The sequence below is a fragment of the Trachurus trachurus genome, assembly GCF_905171665.1.
Source record: "Trachurus trachurus genome assembly, chromosome: 5".
NCBI classification, from domain to species: domain Eukaryota; kingdom Metazoa; phylum Chordata; class Actinopteri; order Carangiformes; family Carangidae; genus Trachurus; species Trachurus trachurus.
In genome coordinates, this window is record NC_139896.1 from 2,003,114 (window position 1) to 2,017,157 (window position 14,044).

Genomic DNA, 14,044 nt, shown 5'->3' on the forward strand with positions numbered 1-14,044 from the left:
GTCTCCTGTCCCTGTCCGGTTTTATAGTTACTGATTACACAAATGCAAGATATGATGTAATTGATGTAATGTGCATTCTCATTGGCTGGAGTCCAACACGCCATCCTGCAGTGTTTAATTCCACTTTCACGCCTTGTCCCGGTCAACTGCTGATAGCTCCTATCAAGCAAAGAAACAGACAGAGAAAAGGACAGAGACACACAACCCCCCGCATTCGTCAGCTTTCCCCTGCGTCAGCTGACTATCACAGTTAGGTAGGAAAACCAGATATCCCAATTGTTTATCAAACAACCAGAACACTCAGTCCCTGTGTGTATCTGCTACTTCCCCTGTCATGTGTATGTCATTCTCTGGGCTGTAAGAGCAAAACACAGTAATTACACCAATTATAGAAAAGTTGATTACATGCTTCATTATTAATCTGATTGTCACAAGCTTATCATATGTCTAAGGCAAATGTCAATATCCCAAACATTATAGCAATATACGATTATGGAGTAAATATCACAACAATCCCCCTTTTGATCTCAGACTTTTCTGAGATCAACCAACATGCCCTGTCACTCTGTAAACACCGTCACCATCTCATCCTCCTCATCTCATTCCCCCTCCCCCAGAAGTGGCATCTGGTAGGGAGGAGGAGGGACGTGTTTCCCCTCCATGGTGGCAGTGATGAGGCGGACACAGAGAAAACGAATACCGGGGACACAACAATACCCACCCAAAATCAACATACCTGTGACGGCAATCAGGGAGGGGATAACGGAGATCACCAAGTTTCATAATTTCCCGAACCAGTTATCAAATATGTCAGTGAATGGATTGTTAATGCCTGGCCGTGGTTGTTGGCCAATCCAACCACGTGTTTTTTTCAGGATCACCAGTAACCAATATCCTTACCTGTTAATTTGGCCAAGTCAATTTCAATAACCTTGTGTGTTTCTATTTCTGCCTCGGGTGACTGAGGTGCAGGTGTGGTCGTGATTTCAATTGGTTCTGGTGTCAGTATATTAACTTTGATCAGTCCCACTGTGTCGGTGCCGGATTGATCCACCCCCAGTGCTAAATACACCCAATTTTTGTCCACGTGCCCACAGTGAGTCAGTAGTTTAGTTCGATGCCCCCATACTAGTGTAAGCCGGTGTCCTGTAGACTCTTACCCTTCTGATGGGTGAATTCTTGTTCTGGTCGAACCTGTACCTGGTCTCCGTGATCACCCCCTTTTCGTCCCGCCGTTTCCCATAACAAAAAAGGTACAATTATTAAATAGCAATGCATGTAAAACCCAAAACATATCCCACTTCTCTGTCCCCATCTTGTAATGATATATTTAACCCCGTGAAACCCAAACCTAGAGAAAAAAGGAAGAAAACAAAACAAAACTTTTTCAACCACTCAGATGTTGTAGGAGGCCTTTGAGGGTGAAAATGAAGTGTTAGGAACATTCTGTAATATTGCAACAATTATAAAACACAAGCTCTATATAAAATCTAGGGAAGATCGTCCACACTAATAATAATGTTCTTGGCAATTTAGTAAACACAAAAAATTATGTGAGGCATTCTACTAGCTTAAATCTGACAGATTTAGTCCACTAATGCCGGATCTAAACTTAGAATAGAATAGAATAGAAGCTTTATTTGTCATTGTAAAAGAAAATACAACGAAATTGCCAGTGGCCTCTGTGTCAACAAGTGCAAACAAATATATATATATATACAAACACATACACAACCATTCTGGCCAGCAGGTAAAAATAACTATGTAACTAAAATGTATAAAAATATATAAATAGGCTATAAATAACAGTGCAAATGGTAAAAGTGCATCAGTGCTTCTGGTTCAGGGAGTGTATGGCCTTGGGAAAGAAACTGTTCAGAAGTCTAAAGTAAACTTTGACTTCTTGCCATCAGGGCGGGCATGATATGCAAACTTATGGTTCAAAAACATTGTGAGTGGCTGCTGTGGAACAAATCACACATCTTTTGCAAAACTCAGTGGCCTAATTTGTGAAACCTCTTGTGAACCAGTGTCTCAGCATCTCATTCACCATTCCCCCCCTTGACACATGGTCCAACCCATGTGTCAATTTAGCAAAGTGGGGTGAAAAAATACCTGGGGAGACATGGCAGGCCATCAGGGCCTGTCCACACTCTGTCAATTACAGTGCAGCCTGCTTTTCTTCGAGTGACCTTCTCCGCCTGAAAGGCCCTAATCTGCAGTTCTGCTATCTCTGCTGTAGTCAAAACTGGGGGAGTAGAATCAAGGGTTAGTGAGGCACCAAACATCTCATGAGACAATGGCAGCCGTGAGGCTGTTTTTTTTTTTTTTTTTTTGCAGCCATGTCCGCTCGTGCATTCCCTAGAGAGATGGGATCAGTGTTGTTAGTGTGAGCTTCACATTTACCCCCAGCAATTTGTTTTAGGTAACAACATGGCGTCCAAGAGAGCAGCAACCAGCACATGATGGTGGACATCAGGAACCACACCCCAAGCATATCTGCTGGCTGTGCAAATATTAACAGATTTGCCCTCAGCCAGTTTACACACCTCTGTACAAACCACCCACTCAGGTGCCTGAGATGAGTGTAAAGATGAGAGAGGTCGTGCAGTGACTGTCTCATGCAGTGTTGTGGCGGCAAAACCTGCAATATTTTTACCCATCTCTGGATCCCTAGAAGCTGAACCATTAATGAAAGATTAAAATCAGTATTTTCAACAGGCACATCTCTCAAATTCGGCCTGGGTGAACAAACAGAAGTTATAACCGCCACACCGTCGTGTGGCTCTCCGTCCTCAGCTGTTGGCAAAAGAGTAGCATGGTTTAAAACAGAACATCACTTTACCTTCACGATAAGCCTTTCCAACAGAACAGCATTATAATGAAGCCACCTTGCAGCAGACAGTGAAGTCTTCTGCTCGAGTGGATCAGAGATACTGCATGTAGGACGAGCAAGGTCAAATCGGTGTATCCCACAATGTCACGTGATGCCATAACTGTTTTCTCTGCCGCAGCTACAACCCGGAGACAATGAAGCAGACCTGCATCCACATCATCAAGTTCAGATGAAAAATAAGCCACAGGTTGTTGTTTCCCCCATGATCTTGTAGCGGTCCAAGTGACAGAGTCCTAGTTTCTAGGCCTTCTCCATGAGCAATTGCTGCTGATGGTGCCTCTAATTCAGCATAATGAGCAACCCATTGTCTGCAATAGCTTGTCATGCCCAAACATGACATTACATGTTTCTTTGTCACTGGTTTAGGAATTTTCTGTATCGCTTCAATTCTTCTGGATGAGAGGGATTTTGCCCTCTGTTGAGATCACATGGCCCAGAAACGTGACCTCTTTGGTAACAAACTTGTAATTTGGACAAGCTGTCTTTGTGGCCCTGTTCAGCCAGGTGGGTCAAAACAATCATCAAAACAAAATGCAACCATAAAAACAAAATGCAAACCAAAATTGATTGTTTGAATGTGTGTGGATTTGGTACCATCAGCGCCCTGGCCTGCACAGCAGCATTTACAGCTTGCAGGTCTTGCACAAATCTCCACTCCGCAGGCTCGCCCTCAGGTCGAATCTTTTGTACTGGAAAAATAGGGGTTCTCAATGGAGAACCAGCACATGGTACAATTACGCCGGCTTTCAGCAAAGTGTCAAACACCGGCCTGTTGCTTCAATAGCTTCATGTCTGAGAGGATCTTGGTTACGACAGGGCCTGTAGTCAGATTTTGGTGTTATGATGACGGGCTCACAGTTTTTATCAGGCCCACATCCTGTTTACCTTTTGCCCAGAGATGACTGGGGATATCTTTTAATGCCGGGATCTCTTCAAAATAAATTGTTGCATGGGAAAATTCAACATCACAATTTAACACTCTGTGGATCAGATTCTTTTTTTTTTTTTTTTTACAAAATTGGCCGCTTCAGCAGGCACTGTCAGTGAGGCAGCACATTTAACATCATTCCAATATAGCCAAACTAAATGTAAACCATTCCTGTTCTGCATTATTTTGTTCGCAGTACTCTCATAATCACAATATGTGTGTGGCTTTGATCTGATTTTTGTTGGAAATTCATGGTACGGTAATTGATCAGAAACTTTACCCCAGACTTTGCATCCTCATTGTTTCTTATAGGTATGGCTTCGACCCACAGATACCTATATCCTTTCCCTCTTTCTACCATGTCAGTGTAATCAATCACCATTTTCTGATCTGTGATAAGCCACATGTGTGTTTGTGTGTATTGGTCAGGCGTGTATCTAATGCAACAGACCTAAGTGACAAATTAAAGGACTCTGCAGTTACATCTCGTTCTTGTTTATCAAGCTAGAGTCACACTATCTTATCTGACTTTGTGTGTACACACATTAGGTTATGTACGTTCAAGTACAGAACACATGATATCTTAAACCATACAGCAAACTATGTATACAAACACAGTACATAATATCTCAGAACACAGCCAATTTTGACATGATTTCATCCTGTCAATCAAAATAAGGTAGGAACAATATCTCTGTATTGTATCACATCAGCTGGTGGCAGCCATCCCAGCAGGCCCCCAAACTGCAGGTGCCCACCTTCCTTAAGATGTAACACAACCAGGCAGGAGATTTTTAGGTATCCCCCTTTTGATATAAATCAGTCATATCAACAATCAACTAAATCAAATATTGTGTGTAAGCAGGTCTTCATTGCAAATAGCAGCCTATATGTGAGCGACTATATGTAAGCTGTTCTTCTTTGCAATTATACCAGCAGCAAGCATTTCATCATTGCACCAGCATGTGGAAATATTTAAACAGTCTCATGATTGGTTAATAAAAAACATTCTTTTAAAACTTTCATTTAGCAAAAAAAGAAAACTGTAAGTATCACGCCTCTATGTGTATGCAATAATTATATGTAAGGATGTATTAGACCTTTAGCAGTTCTCATTATTCTTTTAAAATATGTTCGGCCTCTTCTTCTCGTGTTCATCTAACTTCTGCTTTGCTGCTGCCTTGAGCTGAGCAAACAGACCAAGTAAACCACCTGTCTTCTCTTCACAATTTCCATCCAGTAATTCGGTCCACAATAGGTCGCACTGTTCGCTTCTTTATTTAAATTTTTTGCATGTCCACTGACTACCTGTTGTTTAACTAACCTCCACTGTTCTTTTAAGGACAGGGTCGTCCCTTCCATCTTGGTTTTTCTGTGTGGCACCCTGTTCTGTCACTATATGTGTGTGTGTCACTGTGTTTCGTTTCTCTGTGTATGCACGTGTGTGTCTCCCTGTTGTGGCTTCAATGAATCTATGTGTGTGTGTGTGTCCTTGCTCTGTCTCTCTCTGTGTGTGTGTCACTGTTTTGTCTTCAGTGAATCTGTGTGTGTGTGTGTGTGTGTGTGTGTCTCTCTGCGCTGTCTGTGTGTGTGTTTCTGTGTGTGTGTATGTAACTGCTCTGGCTTCTCATTTCACAGGTGTGGTATTGTAATTATTGTCAAAGTACAAAATTACAATATTCTCCCCAACACCTTGCTTGTTCGTTTGTTTCTTTTTCACTACCTTCACTCGTACTATGGAATTACTAAAATACTGTTACAGACACACATTCATATGTGCAAGCTGGGATATGACGGCTCAGCAGCCGTACTTTACCCGCTCCAACACTTGATCCATTCTTACTAACACCCAATAAATCTAATACATTCAAACATTAACTTTGCACTATTTTACACTTAACGCACTCTTACTGACACACAATTATATTACCACATTCAAACATTAACTTTGCACTATTTTACACTTAACACACTCTTACTGACACACAATTATATTACCACATTCAAACATTAACTTTGCACTATTTTACACTTCACACACTCTTACTGACACACAATTATATTACCACATTCCAACATTAACTTTGCACTATTATACACTTCACACACTCTTACTGACACACAATTATATTACCACATTCAAACATTACCGAGGTGTACCTTCCTCGGGGATTTTAGGCCCCCGGCCAGGGTTTCCAACCACTGGGACTCTAACCCAATTTCAGTCTCTCGGATCCTCACTGGATACCTCCAATATGGAATTTCTTACAATGAGTTGAGAATCACAAGCTTAGCTTCCATTCCGGAGAAAAAAAATTAACACACTCTGCAGCAATCCCCCTAGACTACCGCTTCCCGCTTGCTCCTCTGATCCTTTAAATGACCTACTGTGCTCCACTACTCTTCTGTCAATAGCAAACACCCGGGAGATTTAGGGCTACAAACCCTTGGTATCCAACCCTTGTTGGGATCCTCGATCCCGTCTGGAAAGACCCAGCCAGACTCCCCGAACCCCGGACTTTCCTCACGCACGGGTCTGCGATCACCAGTTACAGTGTCACGTCGCGTGAGCGTCCTTGACAGGCCTAGAGTCCCGGGCTCAGTCCAGAGCACTCAGGAGGTCCCCGACCGTCACTGAGATAAAACAAAAGAACTCAGGAGGTCCCCGACCATCACTGAGATAAAACAAAAGAAAACAAAATAAGAGAGTAAAATCACCTCGGATGGTCCTCGACTGTCCCGAGCGTTTGCACAGTGAGAAATTGATGTCAAACTTACCCAGGGAGGTCCCAGACCCTTCCAGGAGACTGATTCTAGCCTCCACTATGGTTCACCACGATCTCTTTTCCCAGATTCTCCCTTGCTCTACAGACAATGATCCAGATACAAAAGCCAACTGTCAATTTTGTTCTAAACCCAATGTGCAGATGTTTGGTCAAACAGGGGTCTGCTTCCCCTTTGTTTAGTCGAGGCCTCGCAGTTGTCCTTGTGCCTGGGTTGTCTGAGTCAAAGAACTCAAAGCTGAGATAAGTCCAATTTCTCCGTTTTTGTTAGGGTCCTGCCTTCATCACGTCGGGGTCACCATTTGAAGAGTTCTAAAACTTGAACTCGCGTGTTCGTTTGATGAAGTACGCAGGAGACGTTCAATTACAAAATTTTCCAAAATTTATTTATAAAAGAATCACCTAGGAAATAGAGATTGTGTACAGAGCTCCGGACCAGACTAAGTTTCCCTGACCAACATGCCGCAGCAGCATCAGTTCACGAAGTCTGATACTGTCTCCTGTCCCTGTCCGGTTTTATAGTTACTGATTACACAAATGCAAGATATGATGTAATTGATGTAATGTGCATTCTCATTGGCTGGAGTCCAACACGCCATCCTGCAGTGTTTAATTCCACTTTCACGCCTTGTCCCGGTCAACTGCTGATAGCTCCTATCAAGCAAAGAAACAGACAGAGAAAAGGACAGAGACACACAACCCCCCGCATTCGTCAGCTTTCCCCTGCGTCAGCTGACTATCACAGTTAGGTAGGAAAACCAGATATCCCAATTGTTTATCAAACAACCAGAACACTCAGTCCCTGTGTGTATCTGCTACTTCCCCTGTCATGTGTATGTCATTCTCTGGGCTGTAAGAGCAAAACACAGTAATTACACCAATTATAGAAAAGTTGATTACATGCTTCATTATTAATCTGATTGTCACAAGCTTATCATATGTCTAAGGCAAATGTCAATATCCCAAACATTATAGCAATATACGATTATGGAGTAAATATCACAACAGTGTGCTGTGCTGTGGTCGATGGAACGTGGGCGACTTTAGGAAATTAACTTTTGATGGTTTTATTGGCAGCAGAGAAATAAACTCCTCCTGCTTTAACTTTGTCCCAGTTCACTTAGTGAGTTTACACCAGAGACAAAACACAACAGTTTGTACTTTGTCCTCCTCTAAAGATGCAATTAGATCATTATTATTATTATTATTATTAGTAGTTATTCTGCAGAACAAACAAACCCAGATGTTGTGATGCTTTGTTGCAGCTGCTTTTTTAAAGGGACAACGAGGAGTTTAGGAAAAGTAAAGAAACGCTGGTCGGCTCGCCCAGCATTTCCACCACCACTAATAATAACAAAATAACCATAGAGACAAAACCATAGATTTATCTAAAATGGACCATTAACAAGTGGTAACGTAGATTCATCCACATTAATATCAGACTTTTTATAACCAAATAGAAACTCCTCGTTGTCCCTTTAAATGTATTGACGCTCAACAGAAAAATCAAGGTCACAAGAGTCGTGAGGGCGGTTTAGTGGCGCAGTGGTTTGCATGAAGTTTGCATGTTTGCATGCTCTGGTTGTGATTTCTTTTTACCCTATTGCCCTGTTAACAAACACGACCATCTGCCCTCAGTCCACTGTTACAAAGGCAGTATTTCTGTTTGAGTGCAATGATGTCACAGTCTAGACCAGTGGTTCCCAACCTGGGGGGCGGGACCCCCCAAGGGGGGCGCCAAAGATCCAGGGGGGGTCGCGAAGCCATCTTGATTTTAAGGGTTTTAATAATTTTTATGTAATTAAAATGTTAAATAAATGAGTAGGCTAAGCATTTAATTCATATATGTGACAAAATCAACTAAATTCAAGGGCCACATTAAACATTTATTTCTGTATTTAAATAGATAAACAAATAAATTATAGGCCTATATCAATAGATGATTGAATATCAACAGTTTTAAAACATTAAATACATAATATAAAGCAGGGCAATATCAGTCACAACAAATACTACTGATAATAGTATTTTTGGTTACAGAAGTTAATACATTTATAATTGATCAAAAAGCTAAGCTAGCAGCAAAAAAGAAATATGTTGTAATCATACACATGTTCTCCTGATTGTGCTGTTATTAAATTACTGAAATACCGTCAGGGTGGCGGGGCGCTCCCTTAGAGAGAGGGTGAGGAGCTCTGAGCTGCTGCTCCTCCACATCGAGAGGAGTCAGCTGAGGTGGCTCGGGCACCTGTATCTCCCTCGTGAGGTGTTCCGGGCATGTCCCACCGGGAGGAGGCCCCGAGGAAGAGGAACGCCTTGGGGTCCCCCCGGAAGAGCTGGAGGAAGTTTCCGGGGAGAGGGAAGTCTGGGGATCCCTGCTCCGACTGCTGCCCCCGCGACCCGACTCCGGATAAGCGGATGAAAATGGATGGATGGATGGATGGATAATAGCCTAAAGTATTTCATGTAAAAGAAGTTATGATGTTCCTTATTTTATTTTATTTTACATCGGGGGGGGGGGGGGGGGGGACACCACTATTTCTGTGTGTGTGTTTTGTGTTGCTATGTGTTGTATTTATTCAGTTTGGGGGAATCACAGTGTCTAGAAAGCATCAGTGGCTCAGCTGACAGGGACAGCTGACGGTAGCTAAGCTAACGGTAGCTAAGCTCAATCATGTTGGAACTCAGATATCCGCTGGAGAAAATATTTTTTCATGGACCGTTTATTGAGTCACTGAGTTAAACAGCTAACCATTAGCCCGGCTAATCTCTGATAACCATGACTAATTACAAAAATGTGCACACATAAATAGTAATGTTTGTCCAATCATTGGTTTTATAGACTTTAAACGGCGATAGTGTAGTATGAAAAATTAGATCTATATAGCGAAACTCTCGTCCGTCACTATTGTTCTCATGCTGGTTTTCTACCCAGAAGTAGTTGTAAACAACAAGGAGATTCGTCCTATTCTTTCTCTACAGCAGCAGAGGATTTGCTTGGTTTAGTGGTTTAGTGTAATGAGTGGAGCCTCAGGTAACATATTATAGTCTGACTACCTGCACCTCTGAGCTGCTTAATGACACGTTAAACCACAGTAAGTATACGTTTGATCATTGTTGGAGCGCTGGAATGAAAAGCTTTAACACCGGACAGTTTTGCTGGAGGCGATGTAATTTTAACCACCTGGAAAACCTCAGCTCCGCCTCCGGCCACAGCAGGTGTGTAGTGTGTGTGTGTGTGTGTATGTGTGTGTCAGCAGAGACAGGAATGTGGTTCAGGCTTTTGTTGTGTTTCCACCACACACATGTTTACTCTTGTCACTGTTATATCCGACCGACGACCGTCACAGTTTCTGTTCAATTGGTTGAAGGTTAGAGTAAAGTTTAGTCTGTGTGTGTGTGTGTGTGTGTGTGTGTGTGTGTGTGTGTGTGTGTGTGTGTGTGTGTGTGTGTGTGTGTGTGTGTGTGTGAGAGTCAGTCACACTTCATTAACATCATATCAACACCTCATAATGTCTTTGGATCCTCCAGGGTTTAATATGAATGTATCAAACATTTGTTGAGCCATACATTACTTATTGCATAGAGGTCTGGGGGCATGCGTATAAAACGATTACAAAACCAATTTTCATATTACAAAAGAGAGCAATAAGGATAATCAACAGGGCCGATTATCGAGACTCAACAAACAAATTTTTCATAAACCTACAGATCTTAAAATTTAATGATCTTGTGGACTATAAAACTGCTCAAATTATGTATAAAGTAAATAATAATCTGCTTCCAGATGGTGTCCAGAGGATGTTTCAGACTCGAACCAGTAGCCTAGATATGAACTAAGAGGGACTTGTGTGTTTACAAAAGCAAAAGTACGAACAAATGTGAAACAAAGATGTATATCAATTACAGGAGTCAATCAATGGAATAATCTAGAATTAGAAATCAAACTGTGCAACACACTTAACAGATTCAAAAAGTTATTCAAAAATAATATTATTAATAAATATAAAACTGATTTATATATATATTATATTTGCTACCGCTAGGGTGCAGCTAGATTTCTAGGCTACAAAATAAGCTGATGCTTCAGCCTCTTACACCTTTTTGGTCAAAGTGAATTGTATTGCTTGTTGTGTTTTTGTTCTGATTTGTTTTGTTTTGTTTTGTATTTATACCTTTATATTTGAGACCGAAATAAACACACTAAACTAAACTAAACTCTATAAAACTGTGTTTAATTCTCTCACGTCTCAAAAAACTCACCTGGAGATTTGTGGTGTGAGTTCACGGGACGTTTCCCAACCTGACATCATCATCAAGACGTTGTTTCATCTCCTCACATCCACGTCCATGTGTAGGCTACATGTTATAAATGACATCACCCTCGGCTCACTCTGAGGTTTCTCCTGTTTTTTTTTCCCCCTGTTAAGATTTTTTCTTGGGAGTTTTTCCCTTTGAGACAAACAGACAAACAGCAACATAAAAACAGAACATCTGCTGCTGTGTATCTTGTCACAGAAGAGATGAAATCCACAGAAACAAGTGTTTTATCTCTCTCTCTCTCTGACCGATGCTGTAAATTCTGACAGTTTAACAACTTTAATTTAAATATTTACTTAGTGTAACAACAGACTCAGATGTGATAATTGCACTGAGACAAACAGTGTGAACGTGAATCACTTTGGTGACTCACATTAAACGAGAGTGTGACGGTTTATCAACCAAACGACAGCATCAGCAGCTTCTGGTGGTGGATGATTGGACTCTGGGGTACGGTGGCCCTGAGGGGTCAAACCACTGCAGCCGCAGAAAACACACACAGAGATACAAACAGACATTAAAAAAATATCATTAGTTTGACAGAAACTCCCAACACAACAGGACACGATAAAGAGAGGGACCGGTCACAATAAAGTCACAATAAAGTCACAATAAAGCGAAGGACCGGTCACGAAGTTGTGCAGACAGCTTCCTGTTTGTGGGGTTTGACAATAAGATGAGTTTGTTTGGTTTATTAGAACATCAGTATCGATCAATATTCACATCATGTTATTGATCATATGGACTGTTAGCTTAGCATTAGCCTTTAACTGTGTCCGTCACTTTATTGTGAAACTAAATCAGCCTGTTGAGTCTTGAGAGTCTTTAAAGGGATAGTTCACCCAAAATTCAAATTTCACTCATTATCTCCTCCCCCTCATGTGGACTAAGGGCTGGGAGAAGTTTCAGAGTCCTCCGTGGCTTCTCTGAGTTACAGGGGGTCTCGGCGTAGCACTGCATGTCCATAATGGTTGTGAATGGGCTCTTTTTCGTCCAAAAAGACACACCAAAAAACATCCAAATACCTCCATAGTGCTCGTCTGTAATGTCCCTCTTGTACTGAAGCCCAAACATGAGAAATTGTTCCGAAAAAATTAATTAGGTCTATGTTTTAAGCTTGTTTGTAGCGGAAGCTCCCAGTGTTTCGGTTCACTGCTCTTCCTGTATCAGTGCAAATCACCGGCGGAACAATTTCTCATGTTGGGGCTTCAATACAAGACGGACATTACATACGAGCAGCATGGAGGTATTTGGATGTTTTTTGGTGTGTCTTTTTGTTACGAAGACAGTTGGTATCCATTTGCAACCGTTATATGGACATGCACTGCTACGCCGAGACCCCCTGTAACTCAGAGAAGCCACGGAGGACTCTGAAACTTCTCCCAGCCCTTAGTCCACATGAGGGGGAGGAGATAATGAGTGGAATTTGAATTTTGGGTGAACTATTCCTTTAAACTTCACCTTTGTGACACAACAAGACTTTGATGTTTCTCTTCCCCCTTGATGAATCTGATGCTGTTTTTTGTTTTTTTTCCCCACACTGACCCATTTGTTCAGGGATGAGCTTTGTCCAGCTTAACGAGAGGAGGATAAAAAACTCTGGAGTACTCGGACTGAATTAAAGCTGTTTCTTTGTGTCAGGACAGAAAGAGAGAGTGTGTAACAGAGAGAAACAAGTGAGTGTGAGGAAGTGAGAGGAGGCTCAAGTCTCTTCTGGATGTGAATAAAGTGAGTGGCCTTTTGTACTAAACGTTGCTCACGGTGCAAAGAAGAATACAACCAGAACCAGAGAGAAGCTAGACGAGCAGGTTTTATCTCCCAGTTGTTCAAAAGTAATCTGATCGGATTTTAGATCATTGATTGGATCAAATCTTGAAAATGAGTTGTTCAGAAACTAAAACAAAATGGATTATGAGATCGGATTAGATCAGATAATCCAGTCTTGGTTTTAATCATCTGGATCAAACCCTCAATTTTTAGAAGTTTTATTATTGATCTCAGCAGTTGGGTGGATGTCAGACTAGTCAAACATTGATATGTAATTCATTTATGTATGTTTTGCAGCTGATTTTTAAACTGTTACAGTGATAAAGTAAATTAAGTTCATTTTTGATCATTGCACAAATGAAGAAATTAAGTTTGAATTTGAATCGAATGGAAAAAATCTTCACAATGTATTTGAGTAATAATAACCTACGGAGGATTTTGAAATCTCGTTAAAGGTCCAGTGTGTAATAATTGTCAAGGTTTATTAGCAAAATCTGAATATACTACCCATGAATATTTGTATAAATGTACAGGTAATGTATCTAATTTCGTAGACTTATAATTATTCTTTTATATATACATATAGCAAGGGTCTTGCTTTAGAGAGCGTTGCCATCTTGTGCTGCCATGTTTGTACGGCAGAATGAAAAAAAAAAAAAAAGGAAAATCCATCCAGCCAGAGAGCACGTTTCACGAGTTTTGCGTTCATAAATAAAAGTAGGAGGAGGAAACAGCAGACATATCGTAAAATGGTTTAGATCTTCACCTCATCGCTCCATGCTCCTCAAATACTCCCAGTTGTCCAAGTTGTTTTCTCCTCGGAGGCCACCGTCACTTTGCCGAGGGGAGGGGTGAGTGCGAACGAGAGAGTGAGCGCTGCAAACTAGAATCTGAACGCTAGATGTACGTACACTGGACACACTGGACATTTAAAGGGATAGTTCACCCAAAATTGAAATTTCTCATTACTCATTATCTACTCCCCCTAAGGGCTGGGAGAAGTTTCAGAGTCCTCCGTGGCTTCTCTGAGTTACAGGGGGTCTCGGCGTAGCAGTGCATGTCCATATAACGGTTGCAAATGGATACCAACTGTCTTCGTAACAAAAAGACACACCAAAAAACATCCAAATACCTCCATGCTGCCAGTTCGTCAAATTTGGACGAACCGGGAAGAGGAGCTTCGAGAAGCTTCCGCTACAAACAAGCTTGAAATATAGGCTTATTTCAATACAAGACGGACATTACATACGAGCAGCATGGGCCCAGGCTGCTTATAAAGTGAAGCCCAGACTTCGTTAAAAGCAGCATGATGCCTTCAGGCACGTTCAGGCTGTTCTCGTCTTATTGCTC

General features: G+C 41.5%; 1 long non-coding RNA gene across 1 annotated transcript in view; it reads left to right on the forward strand.

Moving 5' to 3' along the window:
* Positions 1 to 14,044, forward strand: part of LOC310986485 — a 252,456-nt gene that overhangs the window by 226,516 nt on the left and 11,896 nt on the right. The gene's annotated exons all lie outside the window — the stretch shown is intronic.